Source organism: Hipposideros armiger, unplaced genomic scaffold (assembly GCF_001890085.2).
Source record: "Hipposideros armiger isolate ML-2016 unplaced genomic scaffold, ASM189008v1 scaffold_67, whole genome shotgun sequence".
Classification (NCBI taxonomy): domain Eukaryota; kingdom Metazoa; phylum Chordata; class Mammalia; order Chiroptera; family Hipposideridae; genus Hipposideros; species Hipposideros armiger.
In genome coordinates this window covers 4260228-4273469 of record NW_017731417.1, presented here as the reverse complement: position 1 = coordinate 4273469, position 13242 = coordinate 4260228, and the positions used below count along the sequence as shown (strand labels likewise).

The following is a 13242-nucleotide window of genomic DNA, read 5'->3' as shown; positions in this document are numbered from 1 at the left end:
TCGCCAGCGACTCACAGCAGCCCAGCTCCAGGTTGAGCTGTTGTTCAGCGTCTTAGCTGTGGAGGGCAGTGTCACTGGCCCTCATATGTGGGATCCGATCCGGGGCCCTCTGGCGTCCCAAGCCAGCTCTTAACCAGCGCGCCACTCGGCCGGCCCCATTTTCTCCTTTTTGCATCAACACCACTTGGGCATATGACAGAGAAAAGAGGGATTCATTAGCTTCTCTGTCTTTTAGTAAGCCCCCGAGAAGTGCCTTTTGAAGATGCCTACTAAAGAGGTCTTGAAAGAGGTCCTGAGGGAAATATTAGAACCTTCTTATTTTAGAGTAACTCTCAGGAGAGGCAGCAATGTTTGTATGTTATAACAGCATTCATATAGTATAACACTGTTCAATACTGTAGCGGTGGTCATACATTCTAACAATGTTTACATATTGTAATAGGCACTTGACACGAGGCTGACCAGACTTAAAGGATAACTAAATTGTGCTCCCCAATACTTTTTAAAGTTGCATCAGGTAAGAAGCCCTTCTCATGGAGGCCACCCTCTTACCTGACGTTTTCTCCTTTCTTTGGAATAGTCTGGTCTACAAGGTCATATCCTCATTTTGCATGTAGAGGCAAATCGTAGGCATCTCCCAGCCATGTCTGCATCTTTTCCTCTTCTGTCCTCCAGAGGGCCTCCTTAGCCCTGCCTAGGTAAGAGGTGTAGATAGAGAATGAGGAGGGTAGGGAACTCAGCTGGAGCACGAAAGATTCAGACTCATCCACCTTTCCAGATAGAAGAGGCCTCAGACCTTGATTTTCAGACGAGAAAGACTCGCCTGAAGCCACCATTGAGCGAGTGACAGGTTCTGGATGAGAACCTGGCCTTCAACCCCTTCTATTTTCTCTTCTTTTAGGGGGTGACTTTCCCATCTTTCCCTCTCTCTCTTCCTCATCTTCTTCCTCCCGCTTCTTGACATGAAGCTGTAACAGTCCATCTTGACTAACGGCCATGTCTGTGTCGGGCATGATTTAAAGGCTTTATTTACGCAGATCTTCACAACACCCCGTGAGTTATGGGCGATCGCTAACTCGTTTCACAAATGAGGAAAGCCAGGCTTTTAGTGGCTAAAACGAAACGTAAACAACAACAAAACTTGTTTAAAATCACATAGCCAAAACAATGCGGGTGGCAGGATTTGAAACAGGTCTGACTCCAAAGCCTGTGTTCCCACCAATCTGTGTGGTCGTTGAAACGGGTTCGTAGAAGCACAAAATGCCCAGCTCCTTGTTTCTGCCTTCCTCCTTCCCTCCTCAGCCCTCTACGCCTTCATCTTTTTTCTCCCTGATTCTCTCCTTAGTTCCTTTGTGGAGAAAGGGGGCTTCAGAGCAGTGTGGGCTGGTTGGGCAGAGTTACGCTCTGCAGGAGTGCAGGACTCTGCTGTATGTTTCTTCACTGGGATTTGGTTTCAGATCACAGGCTGATTATGTCTCTGGGTAGCAACAATTCATAATATTTAGAATGGAATTCAATGAAGAAATATGATTTATAGATATTAACTTTTATTGTGGTAAAAACACGTAACATGAAATTTATCATCTTCATCATTTTTAAGTGTGCAGTTCAGCGGTGTTAAGTACATTTACATTGTTGTGCAACCAACCTCCAGAGCTTTTACTTCTTGCAAAACTGAAACTCTATACCCATTAAGCACTAACTGCCCACTCCCCTCTCCTTCCAGCCTCTGGCAACCACCGTTCTACTTGCTTTTTCTATGAGTTTGACTATTTTAGATACTTCATATAAGAGAAATCATACACAATTTTTCTTTTTGTGGCTGGCTTATTTCACTTAGCATGATGTCCTCAAGATTTGTTCATGTTGTCGCATGTGTCAGAATTCCCTTCCTTTTTAAAGCAAAATAGTATTCCATTGTATATGTATGTGACATACGAGGTCTGACTAATAAGTTTGCGAACTTGTTGCAATGATGTTGCTAACCTTTTTTGCTATCAGAAGGATTATTCATTATGAATTTGTACCAACTGGACAGTTAACCAAATTTACTACTTAGAAGTGCTGAAAAGGCTGCGTGAAAAAGTTAGACGATCTGAACTTTTTGCCAACAATTTGTGGCTCTAGCATCATGACAATGCACTGGCTCACATGGCACTGTCTGTGAGGGAGTTTTTAGCCAGTAAACAAATAACTGTATTGGAACACCCTCCCTACTCACCTGATTTGGCCCCCAATGACTGCTCTGTTTACCCGAAGATAAAGGAAATATTGAAAGGAAGACATTTTGATGACACTCAGGACATCAAGGGTAATATGATGACAGCCCTGATGGCCATTCCAGAAAAAGAGTTCCAAAATTGCTTTGAAGAGTGGACTAGTCACTGGCTTTGGTGCATAGCTTCCCAAGGGGAGTACTTTGAAAATGACCATAGTGATATTCAGCAATGAGGTGTGTAGCACTCTTTCTAGTATGAGTTCGTGAACTTAATTGTCCTACCTCGTATGTCTCACGTTTTGTTTATTCATCCATTGATGGACATGACAGAGGGTGGGATCATGGGAGCCTAATGAAGAAAGTCTTTAAAGAAGAAGGAGGAGGTTGACTGTGCCAAGTGCTGCTGAGAAGTAGGAAAGGATGAAGACTGAACCATTGGATTTGACATTGTGCAGGTCACTGGTGTCCTTGACGAGAGAGGCTGCAATAAAATGACAGGGATGGAAGCCTCATTGCAATAACTTAAAGAGAGAGAGAATGGGGGGGTGCCAAGGTAGAGCAGCTACTGTGGATGACAACTAGGAGCCCTGCAGCAGAGGAGCACAGAGACTGTGGTGGTCTCTGGGGAGGCCCATTGGACCATTTGTTTCTATCGTTTTTTTTATTAGAATTTCCTCCACTACAGTTATTAATACCCATCAAAAAGGCATTTATTAGGAACCCAGTTCAGCAGACTTGTATGAACAGACTCTTGACCCAAACTGTTTACATTTAGGGACTACATTTTGGGGGGCTCACTTTATTGTGGCTTTTTAAAAATATGAAAGTCAAACTGTTCTGAACTGCAAAGGGTTAGGACTTCTATGGGGGGTGGGTCTCACTGGGGAAAACAATTCCTAGAACTGAGAACCAATACAAGTGTTGCCACATGTGGGAGAGGGTGACTATGCCTTATCCTTTCTCTGTACCCTCCTCATTGTCTCTTCGTCCATTCCCACTCTCCTTCCAGTTCTTTCTGCACCCCATTCTCCATCTCTTCCTCTTCCAGCCTCCTCAGCTTGGCACATGACCCTTTGACAAGTGGGCTTCCTTTCCCATGCGCTCACTCACACATGTCTGCTTGCGTTAACAGCTCCTGGCTCTCTGACTGTGCCTTCTATGCCTTTGCACATGATTTTCTCCACCTACTTCTTCTGGCTAACTCCTATTCATTTGTATGAGGGTACAAGCTAAGCTGCTGGAACAGAGATCTTCAACACACTGGTTTAGATAAGAGAGCATTTTCTCTCTCATCATATAGTCCAGAGACAGATGGTTGGTAGGGTGGTTTGGCCAAACTCAATGTGTGGCTTTTGCCTCTGGATCCAAGATGGCTGCCCCCGCTCTCCCCATCACATCTGCATCCCAGCCAGTGGAAGGAGAGAAGTGCAACGTGACTACACACTTGTTCTTTTTAAAGCATGACCCAGAAGTTGTTACACATTACTTTTACTTACATCTCCTCCCCACACCCCTAGAATTTAGTCACATGGATACATTTCACTGTAAGGGAAGCTGAAAAGCAGTCTTTAGTTGGGAACTGTCCCCACTGTCTTCTCCAGCATGGCATTTACCCTACTGAATTGGGATTATCTGGTCCCTTATCTGTTCCCTACTAGACTGTAAACATACATGGCTTCTGTGTCATTTGTCTTGGAGTCCCTAGTACCTAGAGCAGTATTGGCTCATGGCATGGTGAACGTGTGCAGCATAACTGAATCCTGAATAGATGTGTTATTGGCACTAGGACTTGGCCACTGGGCCCTACATGGTGGGGGAAAGGGGGGATTGGAGTGGCCTGGCAGGTCAGTTAGTTGGTTGGCCCTTCGCCTCTCTGCCTTCCACACTAAAGCAATCCAGGAGTCTGCTAATGACCACAGAGGTGTGGATGGAAAAGGGCAGCCCCTATTCCATCAGCTAGGTAAACACACAATCCTGAAAAGTGTTTAATCAGTTCAAATATTTATTTTAGGTTCAAGTGATACAATCCAGCTCTTACCAAGTCCAAAGTGTGGTAGGCAGCAGGACGTGGCTCTTTCAGCCCTGTGCCATTTGGGGTGGGGCTCAGGCCTCCAGACCCTCAGGACATGTGCACCCCCCACCCCTTAGCCAGGAGATGGTATTCCCAGGACCCTTTGTCACTCTGGCATTCTCTTCCCATCTCTGTGGTCCCCACCTGCTTTTCACCTTTTCTTGCCATCTCCTGAGGTTGCATCTCTTGGGGTATAGTGTCAACAGTTATTCTCTGATATGCTGGGTCATCTGCTAGCAATGGGGAGTGGGGAGCTTTGGGCTGTACCAGCATGGAGGAGTGAGGGTGGAGAGGAGTCCAGCACAGTGGGTAGGTCTAAGGATGAAATACTGTATTGTTCTTTACCTGCTGACTTATTTCTTGTAACTTGTTATGTTGAAAGAGCCATCTGTCACTTCTCTCCCTTTTCCTGGGAGGCTTCCGGTTCCAGGAATGGGTGTATGTGAAGGAACTCTTCCCTATGTCACTGCCCAGTGTCAAGACCTGCCCTCACCTCCCAGATTTGGGACACTGTCAGTTATGTGTCTCTAGCCCTCTGCAGAGTCCTCTACACACTTGTTGTGGTCAACATCTGTCTTCCCCACTAGCCTACAAGCCCTAGGAGGACAGGTGAAGGTAGCCCCATAGGAGGCAGATACAGAAGGTCAATGACATGCACCAGGTGATCCTGGTTAGTTAGCAATGGAGTCAGAAGTGGTGGCAGGGCCTTCTGACCGCAGGGGTGGGAAGAGAACATGTGCAGATTTCATTATCGCGCTCCAAGAGTGACTGCCAGGAAACGTGTGTCACCGACGATGGGCTGATTGATTCCTTGTGGTAAGTTTGCACACCTGGGTATTCTCACAGCCGGCAGCAGGCGGTGCGTTTTGTCCCAAGCCTGGAGAATGGATTGGATTTCCTGGTTGTGCCCTAAGAGGTCCTGGGGATCCCCATTTTCAGGTCAGGCAGAAGGTGTCTCTTTTCCCTCTTCTGATGTTCTCCCCTTCTGTGATCGTGGCGAATAAACTTCTTTCTTGTTCAGAACCTTCAGCTCCCTGGGAAGAAAGAGGAAACATAACTTACTCCACCAGGCCAAGCACATGGTGTGTCAAGGCCGCTGGAGGTGAGGACTCTCTCACATCCACCCTGGGCAAAGGCTAGGATGCAAAGAAGCCTCCAGACACTACCAGCTGGGGCCTGAGGCTCTGCTGGGCCAGAACTGTGAGCAAATGTCTGCCTTGTAGGCATCTTTCATCCCACTGGGATGAGATACGGGCCACAAAGGAGGTGGGTGGCCAAACTGGTTTCCTCTGATGTTATGTGGATTAACTGCCTTTCCCCTCTGGCCTTCAGTAAACTCCAAGAACAAGGTAACCTGCATTTCCAGTATAATTCACTTCGATGTGCTGTATCATGCCAGGCACTGTGTTAGGTGCTTAGGATACAAATGTGAATAAGACCCGTTTCCTGCTTTCAAGAAACTCATGGTTTAGTGGAGGGAGATGGAGCCGTGCATGGCTAATAACCATGTACTGCAATGTGAAGTCCTCTAAAACAAGCTGTGCTTAGCACGTTTTTGAGTATAAAAGTAGGCTTGACGCGCTGCGTTGTCGAGGTGTAAAAGAAAGCTATGGGTTGCCTAAGAAGGGAGCACATGGTTTTGAGTAGTAAAGCCCCACGATCTCTTTTGTGTCTTGGATCGTTCTGGAATCTGTGTTTGTTATACTTTCAGGGGGAGAGATGAGAGGCCGTTGGCCTAGTAACAAAATTTTTACACTCATTTAGAGGAAAGACAGCGAGACTTGGTGTGTTTGGTGGTGGGGGATGTAAAGAAAGGGAGGGAATTTGCAAGGTTTTCAGAGGGAGAATTGCATGAGAATAGGGAGTAGTGGGGGAGGATTTAAGGATGACTGAGATTTCTAGCCCAGGATACTGGAAAAAATAGATGACACCATTAACTGAAATAACATCAGAAGGGAGGATGTGGGGTGGGAGCAATCACAGACCATGACTAGGAGGGTGAGAAAACATGGAGGCCAGGATGTGGGGGAGGAATAGGCTCCCAGGGATGGAGGAGGAGGAGCCTGTAGGGAGATGACAAGATTCAAGGGCTATATCCTGTAGAGACTGTGCTGGTGAGTACTCCCTTAAAAAGGGATGGTTCATTGGCTTGTTTTACAGTTACAATCATGGCCTAAGCCTCCTGACCTTTAAATTAAAAAAATACCATGTCTGGATTGGCAATAAGCCAGCCTTATCCTCTTAGTCTCAGGACATCTTGATGCATGATGCTCAAGAAGGAATATATGTGTCATCTCCCTCTTGCTCACCAACCACCCCTACGGCAACTACAGTGACCATTTGTACGTTGGCAAAAGTTGAATGGGCTTGGCCAATTCACTGCCCAGTTTAAAAGCAACTAGAGTCAGCTGATGTTTACCAAGCACTGTGGATGAAAATCATTACTCAAGAATCAAGCAATGTGATCCCCATTAGTTGCACAGTTTGTTTCCACAGAAGGTCAGAGCTAGAAGGGGCCATTCCGAACTCTCCTCTAAGCTCTCACTTTATGGATAGAAAACTAGGATTCATGGAGAGGTTGGAACCTGCATCCCAGCTGGTTTCTTCTAAGAGGAGAGGATTTGTTTTGTTGTTGTTTGGAAAATGGACCACATATTTGTTGCCTAACTGGAAGTACAAAGTGAGCAAGCTTTGTATCCTATGCTTCATATCGAGCACTGGGGAAAGTGCTGTAAACACAGAAAGATCTGGTTCCTAATGATTGCCCACAAGACACATGGAGTGCAGATGTCCTGGGAATTCAACAAGCGAGTTCTCAAACGCTGAGATCTTTAATTAAGCAGGTGTTTGGGAAGTAGGCCCTGTGTAGCTTCCAGCCTTGGCTGGGCTTGTCTCGCTGAAAAATGGCACCGACCCAGCTCAGCAGCAGGCCCGAAGCTGGCTTCAATTGGAGACGTCGGAATGTGCCATTGTTATTTTCTTCTTTCTTATCAAGCCCCATTAGCTTGAGCAAGGAAGGAACAAAATCGGGCTGGGAAAACATGTTGTTTCACTGGGTAAAAATTTACTACCAAGGAAATGATTCTGCTGTGTCCAAAAAAGGATACGTGGAGGCCTTTAGAAAGGTGTAGTCAGTCCTCCAAATACTTAGGGACGGTTTCTCCCAGTGTCACCCAGGGAGAATGTTTTCCCGTGGCTGATGGCCGTTCTCAGAGGCATTCAGCTGAGGTTGTAGATACAGGCTCAGAGAGTCAGCCCTTTGCTATCCCTGGGCTTGGAGAAGACACAGAAAGAGGGAAGAATTGTAGGTCATGCAGAGGGTGACCACATTTGGCTGTGGAAGTCAGTAGGACATACATCTTAGGCTTTTGGACGGCTACAATGATAGACTCATAGATGGACCCACAGATGCCAAAGTGCAGAGCGGGGAACTGAGACCCTGTGCAGGAATGCCCCCTGCCTCTGTGTGCCTCTTGTGCAATCCCCTGGCACATGTCTGGAGCTCTAGGGGGAGAAGTCTCTGGCTCTGGCTCTGATTGAACCACTGACCTAACCATGCCCTATAGCCCCAGTGCTGCCATCTTGGAGTTTTTGGGGGACTCCCAGAACAGAGCCTGCAGGAGACAGAAGCCAAGCTGCCCCTATGTTTCACAGCTGCTAGAAACAGCACCTCAATGGGGAAGGAAACAAATTTCCTGGGCACCTACTGGGTGCCAGGCAGTGGTGATGGGACCCATGAACACTCACTTTAATTTATGAACTCTCGTGGCAACCAATGAGGCAGGCTGCCACAGCTCAATTTTGCAGAGTACCTGTGGACGCAGGAGAGCAATGAACTTGCTCAGTAATAGTCAGTTATTAAGTGCAGGAGTCTGGATTCTCACCCAGCTCTGGCCGCCCTCAAACTTCTTCTCCTTCTCCTTTGTTTTTTCCCCCCACTAGTCCTTTCTGAGGAGGCTCAGCCCTTTGGGGTTTTTTCCTCTTACGCTTTGGTGCTGGGAGAATGGCCTAGGAAATGTTCTCCCTGTGGGCGAATGGCCTAGGAAACGTTCTCCCTGTGGGCATGGGGGAACCACTAGGTTTTGCTTTTGTTTTGTTTTACAGTTTTTGAAGGACACTTTATTTCAATTAGAATTTGTGTTATGAAAGCAATTTAAGTAGTGTCCCTTCACCTTACAGGAATAAATGATGAAATATAAATTCATGTGTGTATATGATATGTACATTCAAATATAGTAAACAGCTGGCATGCATATGCATATTATTTATACTCAAACATAGTTATGCATATTTATGTTTGCATAACTCTGTTATGTTTGCATTAAGTCTGTTATACCTACCTGTAGAGATTTTTATAATAATAACCTATCAGTTAACACTAAGATTATACTTGGGAGCCCTAGTTTTACATGGGACAGAAAAGTGAGTTGTATATTGTTTTCTGAGAACTAATCTACTCCCAGGGAAGGGTATATAATAGGCATAAGCCTATTGGTACCCGTGATGTCCCGAGAGTCCATCTGACAACAGAGACAAGGTGCCTGGAAGACCACTTGCTTCCATCACAGACACCTGCTTCATTGGCTAAAACTTCCAGCAGCTTTGTGGCCTGCAGTCCTCCCATGCTGTCCTTGGAGTCAGCCTGGAAGATTCTGGTCATTTTGTTGTCCTAGGTTGTTGGGTTGTGTATGCTGGTGACTTGAGGCCAGTTCATCCATCTGGTACCTTTGTGAGGTCTTAAATGGACTTGAAGCATATGCTTTTATTTTTTTTTAAAAACTCTCATAAAAATTTATTTAGTGTGGGAAACAAAGAATAAGAACAATGGTTGTAAAGAACAAATCAATAAAAAGTGATGTGCATTTCTGGAAAGCCAGATAGTTTCTTCCCAGACTTTAAGTTTCTGGGCACATAGAGGGTACCTACCTACCTGGGATTTTAAAGTGGGGGGTTGCTAAGAGTTTGCTGTGACCTAGTAAAAGGTGCCATCTTATTTATTGCATCCCACTCCTTTCTAGCACAAAGGATAAAAAGGTGGTGAAGAGGAAAAGGATAAACGTGGAAGGAATTTACTAAACAAATGTTCACCACTAAGTTTTCACTTGTTCCTTTAAAGAGCTAAGCTGGGAAGCCAAGTCCAACTGTGACCCCAACTGTAGTGACCTTGAGAGAATGAAAGGTCCTCAGAGACAAAAACAAACAAACAAACAAACAAACAAAACAAAGTCAAGTTTAGACATTTGATTAGCCATAGAAGAAGAGAAGTGGACTAGATTTTAGGGCATGGAGAGCTAAATGTCAAATTGAAAGGTACTTAAGGAACAGGGAATTACAAGGATATAGAGACCAATTCTCTGCGGTGGTGCGGGGTGTGGGGTAGGGGTAATATGGTGACGGACTCTACACAGAGGACTGATGCTTAAACCAATCACAACTTTGCCAGTCTCTGTCACTGTGGTAACCCTGCAGATTCGACCCTTGGACTCAGGACACTAGCAGCCCCCACCGAGGGGACATTTTTCTGCTGGCTTTCCATGGTAGATGGGCCAAAAAGATGTAGCACAGAGGTTGAAAGGGTTGTGCATGTCATAACTGAGGTGGTAGACATCGGTGGGGCTCTTCTCAGGAAGACGGGATTTTGCAGTTCTGTTGAGCCACCTCTGGCTTGAGTCCAAGTTCTAACAGGCGCTGAGCAAAGGCGGTAGCTGTCTGAAAGCTCTTGAGCTTAAGGAGGTTGAGGGCTGTCCACAGGACCAGGGTCATGGGCGCAGGCCACAGGTTTGAGTGAGTGAAGCCTGCTGCCATCTCACAGATGCACGTCTGTTGGCCCAGCGTCTCTTTGGGAAGTTGAAGGACATTCTTTATTCACACTGCCTTCATGCACCTGTCCCCATGAAGCCCTCTGTCTGGCTGGGACATGAGACACAGCTAGTGGCATGACATCCTAAACGACTGTCCCTAACTTGTGGCTTGCTGTCCTGAGGCCTGGGAGCCCACTTCTACGTGTGGCCTCCTGGGAGGGCATCAAGGATGAGGTTGACTGGCTTTGATGGCTTTCCTCAGCGAGCAGTTGTTTCAGACTGTGAACGTTTTCCTTGAAGGGAAGTCGGAAAGAAGGGATGACAGCTCTGACAAAACTGCATGGGTCAGCAGAGCTGTGGTGCCCTGTGCAGAGGACAGTTTCTTCCTGGGCAGGCCCCATGCTGCTGAGCTTTGATCTGCTGCCAGGTTCTGGAGAAGTCAGCGAGTTGACTTCCTCCAGTTGCCAGGGTATTGGTTACCTGGACAGTGGATGGACGTTGCCCGACCTGGGGAGAGACAAGCCATCATTGCTGTGGTGGAACCCTCCAAGTCCCCAGGCAGCTGCCCACAGCAGCAGCTCCCAGGAGGGAGGTAAGGTTGCTGGCAGGACTGACACAGATGGAGGGACTGTGCTTGATGCCAGTTCTCCCAGATGGCCTGGAGGTTTGGGAGGACACACACACACACGCACACAGCCACAGTAGAACACGAAGAATGAATGAGTGAGTAAATGACTGAATGAACCCAGCATTCTTTTCTCTTAGGAGATTCTTCCCAAATATCACACAAAGAAGGAAAGGAAATAACAGGCACGGTTTGCGTCCGAGGATAATGACACTTACTCAGGTTGCCGTTAACTTGTACTTTTCCACTGATGCAGAAGAAGATGCGTTGCCAAAGAATGTCCTTGGAGTGATTCGATGTATTTTTCCTTCTGTTATTTAAGTCAAATGTATTTAATGTAAGCAGTTCAGCTGTGAGCTGGAATGTGTGATGGGTCTTTTAGCCCCACGTGGAACCCACAGTGTGAACATTGCCCATTTCAGCTCCACCAGGTATATAGCTGACAATGGTTTGCAGTAGTGCTGTTGTCCACACACCAGTGTGGTCTTGCCAGCAAGCTGGCTGAGAAAGCCTTGCCTGGGGCTGTAAAGGCATTAATGTTTGCTGTTCATGTGTTCACTCATTCATTCATTCACCAAATAGTTACTGACCATTCACTATGGATACAGCATTATACCAAGTGTGTTTTGAGGATATAAAGATGGGACACATCTCCTCCCCCTCCCCGACCCCCAAGAAAACTCCAGGGACTTGAGTTCTCAAAATACATTAATATTGACAATCCAATCAGTGAGTGAAAATTAAAAATTTAGTTTTTTTAAGGTACAGCAACAGGAATGCGGTGTAACAGAGTTAATTCTGTAACTCAACAAAACTGGTGGAGTTTTCTTTTTTTTAAACGAACTTTAAAGCGTTCGTTTCTAGGTTCGAATATTTTGTGTGTGCCTGTGCGCGTGTGCCCGTGCTTACACAGGCATGTGCACGTTTAGGCCCTGCACGCCCTGCTGACCCAGTCTGGTCCACTCACCAGTGTTTGGTTTCTCTCTGTGGGGCTCTGTGGGTGCATTGTGTGCGCCGTAAGCTACACAAACACACAGCCTTGGGAATGTGCTATCGCCAAGGCTCTCTAACAGCTCCTCTCGCCTTGGGTCCCCCTCACCCTTCATTCCCCTCAAGGCAGGAAAAAAAGCACAAATTCCTAAGGCGATGCTGTTCCCAGGGTACAATTGCCATCCATCACTCCCCTCCGGAAAAATGTAAATATGCGCTGGCCGATAGTGGCATTATTTATTATCCTAGGCCTCGACGTGGATTTGAGCAGGCGCGGCTGCTGGCCAAGCATTATTCACTGGTTCCCCTGGGAAGCTCTGCTGGTTGGAAGGGAGGCTGAGGGCAGAGGCAGGAGCTCATGCAGCTGAGAACAAGGCTGGGTCTTTGCCACCGAGGCTGTATGTTGTCAACGTGTCGGGGTGGAGCAGAGGCTGCCGCCACCTTGGAACCAGGCTCTTGGAGGCTGGTTCCACGCAATGCCAGACACCTGGTTATTTTGGGGTGGGAACTGGTCAGTTTCACTGGTGTTGACTTGTCGCAGGTGGGTGGAGGATAGTGCTGGTGTCACTTGAACCCAAGATACCATTGCTCGCCTGGCCTAATGTTTCATCGAATCAGTTGTGCTTGCTTCCTAAGCACGTAGCCGAAAGGCATGTGTTACAAAAGACTCTTGTCCTCAAGGAGCTTACACTTTGGGGCACCTAGGTTTATTCCATCCCTACCACAGCCTGCAATAGGCAATGTCAAGAGGCAGATGGTTTTCCAGGAGGGGCAGGAAAAAGCCGCAGAAGCTCAGCCCCCTCCCCTCTGCCAGGACCTCCAGCTCCCTCTGAACTAGCTTGGTCCGGGGCGATGTGACCTGTCACTGTTGCACAGAATGGATTTGGAGTCAGGCAGGCAGGGAGGCCTGGGCTCAGCTCTTGGCTTGGTACTTAATTAGCTCCTTCAGCACAGTTTCCCATCTGTAAGACAGGGATCATGAGCCCAACATACAAGGTGATTGTGAGAATAAATCCAGTAACATATATGAGGTATCAGGCACACTACACAGGCTCACTGAACTGCAGCTTTTAATATTGTTTCCGACTGTGCCATGTTCCATTTGGGGGAGGCACAGAGAAAGTGTGTATGAGCAAACCCTGACTGTAGGGGTGAGGGGGGCGGGAGGTGCAGACAGGTGAGGGCAGGGCTGACGGGGAGGAAAGCCACTGGAGCTGGGCCAGGCACATCCAACCGGGGCTTTAGGTCAAAGTGAGAGTGTGGTGTCAGGAGGTCCCGGTACAGGATTCTGAATGTTCTCCCTAAAGTGCAGTGTGGGGATAAAGCGAAGAAGGATTCGTTTCAGTTGAAACAGTTTTGAGTACTGAATGTGTACACCAGATGTCTTGAGAAATCTGACCGTGACTACAGCCTGGGCTTTGTGCTTTGAAGCTCTCAATTAAGACCCGGCTGACGTGGGCACACCACCAGACAGACGGCGATACACATGTCGCAGTGTAGGAAAACCCAGGGTGAGCAGAGGGCAGCAAGAGACCAG

The 13242-nt window shown here is 47.2% G+C and overlaps 1 protein-coding gene across 3 annotated transcripts in view; it reads left to right on the top strand.

The window, feature by feature from the left end:
- Nucleotides 1-13242, top strand: part of FBLN5 (fibulin 5) — a 73861-nt gene that overhangs the window by 34339 nt on the left and 26280 nt on the right. The gene's annotated exons all lie outside the window — the stretch shown is intronic.